The sequence below is a fragment of the Neophocaena asiaeorientalis genome, unplaced genomic scaffold (genome assembly GCF_003031525.2).
Source record: "Neophocaena asiaeorientalis asiaeorientalis breed wild unplaced genomic scaffold, Neophocaena_asiaeorientalis_V1.1 scaffold371, whole genome shotgun sequence".
Taxonomy (NCBI): Eukaryota; Metazoa; Chordata; class Mammalia; order Artiodactyla; family Phocoenidae; genus Neophocaena; species Neophocaena asiaeorientalis.
In genome coordinates this window covers 6136231-6149418 of record NW_020172369.1, presented here as the reverse complement: position 1 = coordinate 6149418, position 13188 = coordinate 6136231, and positions in this window count along the sequence as shown.

The window sequence follows — 13188 nt, the reverse complement described above, 5'->3', positions numbered from 1 at the left end:
AGACCAGATGCACCTGGGCGGGCGGCGCGCCGGACGTTCCGCGGAGGGTGCAGGGAACCGGGAGAGCGGCCGCCATTCACTGTGGCCATCAGCCCAGGGCCCCGGGCGCATGCAGGGGAACATGTGGTTTCAGAGAATGTTCTTTTTCGGTTTCTGGAGCTATGTCCTGACTAGCAGACGGTCTCGCTTCCGCAGGGGCTTCCCAGTCTCCAGGATGGAATGAATTCCCCTGTGCATCTAATGTCCGGGGAAAGGGAGCGCTTGTTTTCTCGGCTGACTTGGGGGGGTGGGGGTAGGGAGGAGGCCCCTGGGGATTTTTTTTTTTTTTTTTTCCAGGCGTTGGCGGCCAGATCTTGTCAGCGGGCGACAGGGTGGCGGGACTGAGCATTTGCGTCTGAGGCTGCCCTTGCTGAGGGGATGCAAGTCTCTGATTCTTAGACGCACACGCGCAACCCACACACATCCGGCCTAGGTGGTGGCGTGGCGCGTACTGAGTGCTACATGCAAGTCCTCGAGAAGACAGATGTTTTAAAAATATATATTGTGTATCTCGGGCCGGTTCCTGATTTGTAGAAACAGCTGGGTGGTTTTTTTGAATTTAGAAATCCAGGCTTCTCTATCCCTGACAAAGGAGCAGAGCTGTTCGTACTCCTCTGAAGTCCACTCTTGTGGCTGCCGTCAGTGAGGGAACGCTTGATAAACATTGTTGAGGATAACAGAAATATGCTCACTTTGAAGATTGCTTGTCCGTTTCTATCCCTCCTTATTATTGATCTCAATGCCATCTTCATGCATTTTGGACGCCGCACAATGAGTGGCCTGAGCCTAATATGGACGTTGGTTTCTCAGCCTCTCACCCACACACACACATTATTGCCACTTCCTGAACCTCTTATTCCACTAAACCTTCACCTCCAGCCCCTCAGTCCTTCCCAAGGGCCTCCTCTGCTTCCCTGTCTAGGCTGGGTCCCTCCATCAGCCAACTGGGATTTGTTGTTTCTGGTGCCCCAGGCATCCTTGCTCCCTGGTATTCCACCAGAGTCCACTTGTCAGTTGTCCCCCTGAGGATAATCCCACTATCTGCTTTCTCTGCTCTTGGCACAGGTAACAGAGCTCTCTGGGGTCTGCTATAATCACAAAACCAGAAGTTCAGCCTCCTGTTCTCCTTTCCATCCTCCCCAATATTCCGTCAAGAATATCATTGCCACCTGCCTCTTCCCTCCCAGAAGCTGGTGGTCCAGGCACAGGAAACCATCCACCCACTCCCCTCTGCCTTCCAGAAGTTTCTCTGACTTGCAGTTTCTTCCCCCAAAGTGACAGGCCACCCTGCCCAGAAATCAGTGTGTCCACTACCCCACTGTGGTTCTGTAAATTTTCCCAGCCTCCAGAATCTACAGTGAGTCAGCCTTTCCTGCCTTGGCCTGTTTCTGCTGCCTTGTCGAGGTGTGGACAAGCTGCAGATAGGTGGGGGAGAGGAAGAGACAAAGTGAGGTTGAGGATTCCTCACCCGCATTGGTACCTAAACAAAGTATTTCTCCCATACTCAGTATTACTTTTCGGTCAAAATTGAGGTCTACGTTAAAATTATCCATTTCATGTGCTTCTGAATGTTGACTCTCCTTCGTTCATACATCCAACAAACACTCACTGTCTTCTATGTGCCTGGCACTGTGCTAGGACCTGAGAATGTGACCGTGATCCAAAGGTTATATGGTCCCTGCCTCAAGGAATTCACATTCTAGTGGGGAGATAGTACACAAGTCAAATAGTTAATAGACGTGTCAGTGCTTGGAAGCACCTTTTGCTAAGGAAGAACGAGGGGGTGAGGATATGTTCTGAGGTCTGAGAAGGCCTTTTCAGAGCTTGGGAAGGGACTTGGATGAAGATGAAGTGAACAAGGCAGTTCAGTTAGAGCCAGGAAAGAAGGGGTCGAGGCCTCCCACCTTGGGTGGTGGATTCACAGGAGAGAGTTGGACTGAAAGCACGAGGCCCAGTGTTGTACCGCCTGATCCATAGAGGGGATTTATCCCTGGAAGCTTGGAGCAAAGAACTGCTGCTTTAAACTTAGCAACCCCCTGTATGCAAGGCAAACCTGCAAAAGTGACCCCCTCTCCAGCCTGAGAGCAGCTGCCCAGCCTAGCCCCTCAGGAGAGGGCCTTTTCCAACGGAGTGGGCATGGAGTAGAGGGGAGTGTTATTCTTTTATAATTCATCACTCCTGAGGTACCATCCTTTTCCAGTTTGCATGCAGACCCATTTCCTTGCCTGGTTTGTGGAGTTTCAGTTTAGTCATTTGTATCCAGCCCATTGACTTTCTCTGTGTTCTCTTGCAGAAGAGATGCTCCAGGTGCCCCAGAATAGATAGATACTCCAGATTTGGGAATTCATCCACAGGGCCACTCCTGGGCTGGGCTTCCTCGGAGATTAACTGGTGAGCCCTCCAGAGGAAAAGAGCTCATCCTCACATTACAACTCCAGCATTTCCATATGAAAGAGGCTTAAGTTGGGATGAACATACACACACTACTATATATAAGATAGATTACCAACCGGGACCTACTACTGTATAGCACAGGGAACTCTACTCAATATTCTGTGATAACCTATATGAGAGAAAAAGTTTTAAAAGAATGAGTATAAGTATATATATAACTGAATCACTTTGTTGTACACCTGAAAGTAACACAACATTGTAGATCAACTGTACTCCAGTTAAAAAAAAAAAAAATATATATATATATATATACCACCACTGTGGGTATCAGTAGCTCAGTCCCCTGGGGAACTCTGGAGACTGCATAGGAAAAAAAAGAAAAAGAAGGAGGTTTAAGGATGGCCAACTGGCCAGAAGGGACACAGCAGCATTCAGGTCGGGGACTGCCCTGGAAGAAGCCATGAACCGTCAGTTATCCTTTCATCAGGGCTTTAGCCACTGTGGATGTCCTTACTTTGGTGTCCTCAATGAGGCCCTTTTTCCGTCAGTTTGCTAGTGAGGGCAGGTGATCGTGAATAAACAGATGTTGGGAATGGTGTGCAGGAGGGCCAGAGACTCCACATGCAGCCCAGAGAAAAGAGAGAGGCTGCCTCACTCTGGGCTTTAGACAAGTTGCTGTATCCATTCCGAGGGAAAACGCCTTTGTTAAAACAACTTTTACGGGAACCCAGCCAGTGTTTGAAACATCCGGGTCTTGCTTGTTTATGTATTCATTAAACAAACTCATATAAAGCCCCTACTATGTACTGGGCACTGAGTCAGTCCTGGAACATTGAGCTGGGAAGCCACAATCCCTATCAAGCTACTCACAAGTGTGTTCTAAAGACATATTCAGATCAACAGCTGCATGACAGCAGGCAAATTATTTAACATCTTGAAGCCTCAGTTCTCCTCTGTGAAATGGGCATATTGATAATTATTATTTTCCATTGTCACAGATTAAAGATCAATTATGTAAAGCATTTTACATGGTGCTGAGCCATTAGTAAGCACTCAAACAGCAACTGTTATTATTTACTAGTAATATACCTGATTTACCAATGAGTAAATAAACTTAACACTAGGTTACCCCTCAGTTTTCTTCAGATACTGTTACACCTCTAATGAGAAATAAATAAGCATCTAGTAATTGGATATATTAAAAAAAACAGTGTCACTGTAAATCAACTAGATTCCAATATAAAATAAAAATTAAATTAAAAAAAATTAAATTAAATTTAAAAAACAGTGTCTCTAGATAGTAATATCCTTTTTTTTTTTTTTTTTTTTTTTTTTTTGCGGGACGCGCAGGCTCAGCGGCCATGGCTCACGGGCCAAGCCGCTCCGCGGCATGTGGGATCCTCCCGGACCAGGGCACGAACCCATGTCCCCTGCATCGGCAGGCGGACTCTCAACCACTGCGCCACCAGGGAAGCCCAGTAATATCCTTTTAAGATGAGAAAGAACCAGTGCTTGTTGTGAAGAATACTAGATTATTTTGAGTAGAGTGAAAAAATAAGCGTCTGCTATTCATTATTAGTGAAAGTTGTGCTTTTTTTAGTCTCTTTCTAAAGAGCATCCCTTGAGCGTGCAGTGCTATGAATATGAGGACAAGCAAGTTGCCTACTTATGGAGGTCAGCGATGGCTCCTTTGTGAGGACCCACCAATCAGAAACCACACGACAGAGTCGCCCAAAACTGTCAGACCAGAATTCTGACTAAATGCCAGTTTTCCTCTGTTCCCCATGCTTCCCGCTTTCTCTAGAGGCCGTGTCTCAAATGCCATATTGCCTTGTGGCATATCATGCCTCGCAAAAATGCACTTCCACTACCATCTCTCCTAATTGAGGTCAGATGTAAGACCCTCTGTGTTTGCCCTGAAGGAATTGTTTAATTGGAATCCCATCAGGCAGCAGTGTGGTATGGCGGGAGAGGTAGAGGATTCCAAGTTGCCTGCTTGGGTTTTAGTCCCCCTTTCCTGGCTGTGTGACCGTGAGCCCATGACCATACTTCTCTCCTCCAAGCCTCGGTTTCCTCATCTGTAAATTAAGAATTATCCCTCAGCGTTGGTTTTGTTTTTTTCAAAGGTAAAATGAGACAAAGCATTTTGTAAAATACTATACAAATGGTACGCCTCCTGCTTATGTGTTATGATGGTAATAACGTGGACTGCTTCTTCTGGAGTTTGGCTTGGCCCCTGAAGGAGGAGCTTCTGTAGGTTTTCTTGCTCCTGCCAATGAATTGCTTCAGGATGGACCACTCCGTCTTTAAAAAAGAAAAAACAAAAAACAAAAGAGGATATTTAAAATGCCAAAGTGCATTTCACAGGACATTAACCTTTCAAGACTCTCTGTAAATAAAAGAACCAGTTTTCAAATACATTTGGGCAACTCTTGGCAATCTCAGGGCACATGAGAGCATGAACGGCTCTGAGAAGTCCTTAGTAAAGAAGCCTCATTATTCTGTGCCTAACTCAACACTTCCCAGATTCATCCCTTTTTTCACAGAACATCTGCTAATATTCTACTAAAACAGCGTCCCTAAGGAATAGACTTTGGGAAATTCTTCACTAGCATAGAAAGGATGCATTTTGCTTTTGATTAAAGACTACTGACCCACAAAAAATTAAATTAAGCGTAAGTGAAAAGTGACTTAGTAAGAAGTATTATTGAGTTCTGGATATAACTTTTGCTTTGAAAGTTCTTTGCTGACTAATCTGAGAGACCAATTCCTTGAAAAAACTTTAAACGCTTTTAACAGCAAACACTCTTACGGTGCTTACCATATACCAGGCACAGCTTTAAAAACTTCACCTATCATTAATTGAATCCTCACAATAACCCAGGAAGGAGAAATTATTATTTTTTCCCAGTTTTAGAGGAAGAAGCCTGGGCAGAGAGAAGTAGGAGATTTGCCCAAAGTCATATCTGAATCCCTGCTATTGGTTTGACTCCATAACACCTTCTTTCCCTCGAAGAGCAGTTTACAGCGTATTTTTTTCTCAATTAAAATGATGCAAGTAGTAATTTACAACATTTTTTCTCAATTAAAATAATTCAAATACTAATTTGCAGTGTATTCTTTTCAAAATTTAAGTAACTCAACTAAATTTTTTAAATTTTCACACTTCCAAGACAGCTCTGGATATAAATGAGATAAATCTTAGGGTGTCACGAAAGCAAGTTTGTGAATCATTCCTCCTCAGAACCTGTATCCAGTTTCATTCAGTGGAAGTGGAGGCCTATTTTCCTAGGTTGCCTGGACATTCATGCAATACTGCAGTAGCTGTATCCTATGTTGTCATTAGATCCTGTGTCTAAGTGTTTCATAATTTAGGACTTTTGTGTTCATAGATCTTTATTATAAAGAAGTCTAAAATGATTTAAAATTATTAAAATTCAGAGTATAGTGGGAGGGTCCAGGTGAGCCCCAAACTGGGATTTTGTATTTTTTTGAAACTAGTGGACTGCTAACCCCCTAAGTTGTCTGTCTGCCTGAATTGATGTACACTGGAGTTTTGAGTTTAGGTTGAAAGGAATGTTGTTGTTTTGTTTTGTTACCTTTTGATTCAGGGGCCCAGGGCAGAGATGAGGAAGAAAAGAAAAAGAGAGGGGAAGGTTTTGAGGCTCGGTAGAGAGATTAGGACCAGAGGCTGAAGGAACTGTTTGTATGATAGATTACTCTGGTTAAAAAAGAAAACAAGGGCTTCTCTGGTGGCGCAGTGGTTGAGAGTCCGCCTGCCGATGCAGGGGACACGGGTTCGTACCCCAGTTCGGGAGTATCCCACATGCCGCGGAGCGGCTGGGACCGTGAGCCATGGCCACTGAGCCTGCGCGTCCGGAGCCTGTGCTCCGCAACGGGAGAGGCCGCAACGGGAGAGACGCAACGGTGAGAGGCCCGCGTACTGCAAAAAACAAAACAAAACAAAACAAAACAAACCAGTGTTGATCAGCACCCAGGTAACAACATGCTGCAAAGTTGGGATGGGGTGAGTCATTCTGCACCCTCACCCCACCCCTATGCATACTTACCACCAAACGGCACTCTGAGGGTGCAGGGTAATGCACCAGTGGAAGATTGGAGGCTTGGCAAGTCAGCAGTCTTCAGGAGGGCCTGGCAGTGGTGAACTTGTTCCTGAACATCAATGAGGCACTGTCCAGGTAGGGCCGAGAAGTTAGAAAGGGGACAAAGTCCCAGCAGGCAGGAAGGGTTAAGAGTCACTGTAATTTGGGCATTACTGTGACCTTGCCTATACTCAAAGGCTAGTGGGACCAGGCAACCTCCCAGTTACAAAAAGAGGAAAGAAGTGAATGGTGTTTGGATCTCATTCCTGCTATGGACTGTACTGTGTCCCCCCAAAATCCATATGCTGAAGCCCTCACAGCCCCCTGCCATGTGATGGTATTTGGAGATGGGGCCTTTAGGAAGTAATTAGATGAGTCATGAGAGTGGGCCCCTCATGATGGGATTAGTGCCCTTATAAAAAGAGACCTCAGAGAGCTGCTCTCTCCCTCTCTGCTATGTGAAGACACATTGAGAAGACAGCCTTCTGCAAGCCAGAAAGAGAGTCCTCACCAGAATCTGACCATGTTGGCACCCTGATCTCAAATTTCCATCCTCCAGAACTGAAATTTTTAATTTGTGTTGTTTAAGCCACCCAGTCCATGGTATTCCTATTTCGAAACTTATAGAATGTTCATGTATTTTATTTCTTTTATAGATGTGTTCTATTTCACAACTTTTAAAATATATTTTACTTGTCAATAATTGAAAGAGCTAAACAAAAGATTTTCACAAATGTTTCCCACTTAAAAGGTCCCGTTGTTATAGCATCAAAGGTATTTTTCTGTTTTTCAATGACTTTTTTCAATCCCTTATCAAGTATAATTTAATGAAATAGGACAAGTTTCTTTCCAAAGAAATGGCAAAGGGCTTGGTATTTCTGGTTAGTATCACCATTTAACAGAGGTTTGGGTTTTCAGTCTGGAATCTTCCTTCCTGTCCCTCTCCTTTATGAGCTGCTCGTCAGATGACAATGAAATGAAGAGATGGTTTATCCCTGCTGCAGGTTCCCATGTAGAGAGCTGGCCCTACTGACCCTCCCACTAGCACATGAGACAAATGAACCCAGGACCTCTCTCTTTGGGCCTTCTACCCCCATCTACCTGTCATGCCAAATACCCAGAATTCACTGCTACTAAGGTTTCCTGCAACTGTGGCCATCCCTCCGTGAGCATCCTTCCCAGGTGCAGCAGGCAGATTGCTTACCGTCCTTGAAAGTACACTCTGGAGGACACAACTTCCTCAGATCTTAATAGAAGGCGTAATTGAATAAACTTTTCTTTTACCATCTAAAAACACTATAAAATACTTAGCTATCTTTGGCTATTTAGGTTTTCTGTTTGTCATATTGTATTAAGTAATGATAAAACATAGTATATAGAATAAAATTAATGTATTTCCCCACTGGAAAAAATAAGTAATAGAAACAGAAAGATGAATTGGCAGAATTGTTCATAGCGTTTAAACACATGCCCTAATTTGCAAAAGGCAGAATGTATTCAGCATTGAAGACAGCTTGATTAGTCTTTGGTTGTGTGTGTTGTCACACGTCATTGCCTCAGTCTGTACACAATTATCATAAGAAATATTTTAAATGCTTTTTTAAAGTTTTTACCAAAGTACCCAAACTCCAAGTGTAGTTTTCTGAGAATCTACAGCTCTGAGTTAAAATTTTTGTCCTCTGTAAAATACTCTTAGTGAATTTTCACACCCAGTTTTAAGATTTTTTTTTAATGTTTTGTATGTGTTAAGCAAACCTAAAAGTGTTACGGAATTTAAGTACTCCTTATATAGGTGACTCTAACCAAAATTTCACTCTACTATCAGCCAATGTTAAATTTTTATAGTTCTTATTCAAACCATCTTTGTTTCTAAAATTTCTATTCAAAACACAAAAACTTAAAACATGCCCAGAGACTCCTTTTACTGTCCTGGTACCACTTATTGTCAATATGTAACATTTATTGAGATTTTTTTTTTCCTTGAAATTTGACAAGAAGAATTAACTTTTAAATCAATGTTATCTAATTTATAAATATTACCTTCTTCTATTCCTTCCCCAAAACTCAATCCTTACTGACAAGCTACAAAGCACTTATATGGGACAGCATATCTCTATTCTATTTTACCAAGTTCCTGCCAATAATTACTTCTAATAACTGAGGTATAGAGCTAGTAGAGTACATTGAAAGAGGAATTCATTAACAATTCTTTGGATTTTATCATTGTGAACTTAGATCCTTTTAAAAACACGTGTGTGTGTGTTCATGCACACACATACACACACAAGATCTTGCTTTACAATTGTTGAGCATTAAGGGTTTTCTACAAAAGGTACCATATTATAGACCATAAATATTCTTCCTTCTTGAATTGGACACACAAAAACCTTAGAGAAGACTGAACAAGAGTACATCCTAGTGTCATCTTTGTCATCATTTTCTCTCTTGTTCTCCTTTGTAATCAGATCAACAGGTAAGGAGTCCACAAGTCCATTCATATGTTTCCCTAGGAGGAATTTTCATATTGCTTTGTCCATGTGTTTATTCATAGAATCCGGTCTCTTGGACCCACATCTTAAGTGCAAGCCAGAGAGTGAGAATATGCTGATGGATGGTGAGTGAAGGAAGAATCGTGCAGGATGAGACACTTCAATGTCATGGGTCAAAAGCAATTTGCTGCCTTTATTCCCTGTACCTGTATTTGTGGCATATGTGCAGTTAGGAGAGAAAACAGAAGAGGGTGTGATGGTCTGTGCCATAGTCGGGAGAAGAGGGCCTTGAGTGTAAGGAAACAGGGCAGCAGAGGGATGGTCCAGTGAAAAATGATTACCGTGCTCATGAGGACAAAGAAAGTGAAACGGGATAAGATAATCTAGTTAGGTTCAGAAACAGAAGGGAGAGATTTTGAATCCTCCTTATACATAGTTGAGGTGATACAAAAAGAATACACACATATAGAAAGAAATCCTAGAGTTGGGAATCTTCTGGGAATGAAACTGGTTTAAGCCTATGGTTTCAGGGAGGGAAAGAAAAAGGGAGAGGCAATCTGAAAGAACATTGAGCAGTACTTGGCATGTCATTGGATGGAGAGAATACTGCCCTGCCAGGTAATGAGTCAAGAATCATTCCCAGATTTCTTGCTTAAGAAAGTGGTTCTCAACTTTTAGCATGCATCAGAGTTACCTGGAGGGCAAGGCGGTTCTGCTGCTGCTGATGCAGGGACCACACTTTAAGAACCACTGTTCTAGAAGACCATTTGTCTTTGCTCATAAAGAAACTTGGCTCTAATAGAGGAAAGTTGAGGAGAAAACAAGTTGCTTGGCTTCAAGTCTATGAAAAGATCATGATGAGATACACAGTATTCAGTATGTATCTTTGAAATCAGCCAGGCTGCTTCAAATGATAAGAACTTTGTACTCTTCTAATTAGTTCAGGATATATGTTAAATTCCTAAATCGAGTGACTTGAATTTGGGGATGGCTTTGTGGGTTGTGATAATGGTTTGATGTTTGTTTTAAGAAAGTCGCTGCCAACTTGAGAAAACATGGATTCTCAAAATAAGTTTCCCATGGGAAGGGCTCCATAGAGAAGAAAGGAAGCCACTGTTTCCCCGATGTCAAATGAAATGTCCAGGCCTCTGAAGCCCAAATAAATGAGCAAATCAAGATAAAAGCATAAAGGAGATCATCCTTCAAATCCACAAAGGCAAAATAATTAAAAAACAGGTGAACATTACAGTGGTAATAATAGAACTTAATAATACATATTAATTACATAAAGAGAAAGTGTGTTCCTCCAGGGCCTACTCATTTTGTATGGAACTATGAGTCACCCTGCATACATATACATAACCCAACTTCAGACCTAGAACTATGCTGTTTAGACGAGTGGTTTTGAGCATCAGAATCACATGGAGGGTTTCAGAAAACACAGATTCTCGGGCACCACCCGCAGAGTGTCTGATTCAGTAGATCTAGCACGGACACAACCATTTGTAGTCCAAATTCCCAGGTGAGGCATTCGGGACCACACTTTAAGAATCGCTGGCTTAGATCTATAGTTTACAACTTGGCCACATATTAGAATCATCTGGGAAGCTTTTATAAAAATCCCAATTCTTATACCACACCTCAAACAATTAAAATCAGATATCTCGGGATGGAACCCGGGCATCGGTCATTTTTTGAAGTTCTCAGGGGATTCCAACGTGGAGCCAAAATGGAGAATTTCTAGTGAGACCAGTTCTCAAACTTCAGCACGCATTAAAATCAGCTGGAGGACTTGTTAAACCACAGATTGCTGGGCCCTCTTCCGGAGTTTCTAATTCACTAAATCTGGGCTGGGACCAAGGCTATGCATTTCAATCAAGTTCCCAGGTGACAAAGCTGTTGGTCCTGGAACCACACTTTGAGAACCATGGGTCAGACCAACTTCAGCCCTTGATATCTGTTGGGGGATCTGATATAAAATACTGAAGTTAGCCTCCCCTACCCAAACCCCCTGAAAAACAACAAAAACTGGGCATCGGGATTTAATTCATCTGGGATGGCATTTGGTATAAACATGTTTTTCAAGCTCCTCAGGTGATTCCAATGTGCAGCTAAGACTTAGAATCACAGTCAAATCAAGCAAAGGTGAGAATACAATGCATGCCTCACCTGCAACATTTGCTGCTTGTCTGGCTAAATATGACCTCTTCCAACCATATTCCAAATATATTCCTGCTTTGATCATTATATGCAATATACATATTTGCTTAAGAAAAATACTACATTGACATAAATGGAAGATTAGGGCAGGCATTTCTGAATTTGAGCAATACCTAGGTTAAGCCAGGAAGGGATTCTCCACCCCTCCCCACCCCTTCATTGCTATAAATGCAACTTACTGTCTGAATTCTCTTTTAGTGTAACATGGTAGCCCGTCCCTTTAGTGATCTGAAGCTAGTCATGTAAACAGAAACATTATAACTGTTACTATAAAAGCAGTTTCTTATAAATGAGAATTTATGATTATATCTAAATAAACTTAAAACCTAATCAAACACCCTGGTTCCAGGAAAATAACTTTGGGTTCGGACAACACAAACCAGAATAACATTTGACTGCCAGATAAAGTTTTTGCACATACAGGGTCATGTTTAATCACATACTATGAGAATAACTTGTCTGCTACAGACAGTAGAAGCTGAGATTTGGGAATAGGGTGGTGGTATGGGAAGTAGCAGATGGAGTCCGCTCTTAACTGGAGCTTCCTTGGCAAGCTCTTTGCTATCAATCAGATACATGTTTGTAAATAATTACTTTCTACTTCAGTTTTCACTGGAAACAGTGACACTGTTGTGTTTTACAAGCTGATTGAGTCACCTACCATTCATGATCCTTCTAGAATATACTATGCAAGTCCAGTTCTTACATCCAGAAAGGCTTTAGAAGTTTTGCACTGGAAAAGCTGAGGAACCGCTGCCCACCCACTAGAGTGGCTATAGCAAAAAAGTCGAATAATAGCAAATATTGGAGAGGACCTGTAGAGACTGAAACCATCATGCATTGCTGGTTGGGAATTTACCACCCGTTTGGAATCAGTTTGTCAGTTTCCTTAAAAGTTAAACATAAATTGATCACACAGCTGAGCAATTCTGCTCCTAGGTTTTACCGAAGACAAATGAAAACACGAGTGTGAATGTTTACATCACTATTATCCATAATGGCCAAAAGATGGAAGCAATTCAAATGTCCACCAACCAATAAATAGATAAACAAAATGTGTGTACAGTCCACGCAGTAGAATATCATTCAGCAACAAAAAGGAAGTAGTGGTATCTACTGCAACCTGGATAAACCTTGAAAACAATGCTAAATGAAAGAAAACAGTCATAAAAGATGACACATGATTCCATTTAGATGAAATGTCTGGGATAGGCAAATCTATAAGAGAGAAAGCACATTAGAGCTGGGGAGGTGAGAGGGAGGGAGGGATACAGAGGAAGTGAAAGCTAACGGGTACAGGGTTTTGGTAGGGGGTTGTTTCTGTTTCTGTTTTGAGAAGATGAAAATGTTCTAAAACTGACTCTGGTGATGGTTGCATTTACCTGTGAATATACTAAAACCCACTGAATCTTCCAGTTTAGGTGGGTGAGTAGTATGGTATGTGAATTATATCTCAATAAAGTTGTTCGATATGGAAGGAAGCGCGCTGGGAAACGTCAGAAGCAAATCTCCAGCAGCCTATCTGAAGTAACCTTGGACAAGACCTCTTGGCGCATGCGCATGGAGCTGCTTGGCGCTAGTAAAGGAGACCGAGGCTTAGAGGCGCCGGCGCTAGGTTCTCAGTCTCCCTGCAGTCGCTGAATTTAGGCCCGGCCAACAGCCCCTAGCAGCAGCAAGCGGAAAGGGCTGGGACCACTTATCCCATGTAGAATAAAACGCGAGCGCGTTCTCCGCGGTGCCCCGGCCGCTGGTTGCAGACGTCCGGCGGGGTACCTGGTCCCCACGGCTGGGCTGTGCGCCCCTAAACTGGCGGGTCCCTAAGCTATCGCAAGGAGGCTATCTGATGACCGTCTTTCTTCCCTCTCTCTTTCCCAACAGAGGGTAACTGACCTCCCGCGTGATCTGGCAGGACCTGAGGTTCCCTAAACACGTTTCCCCCTATT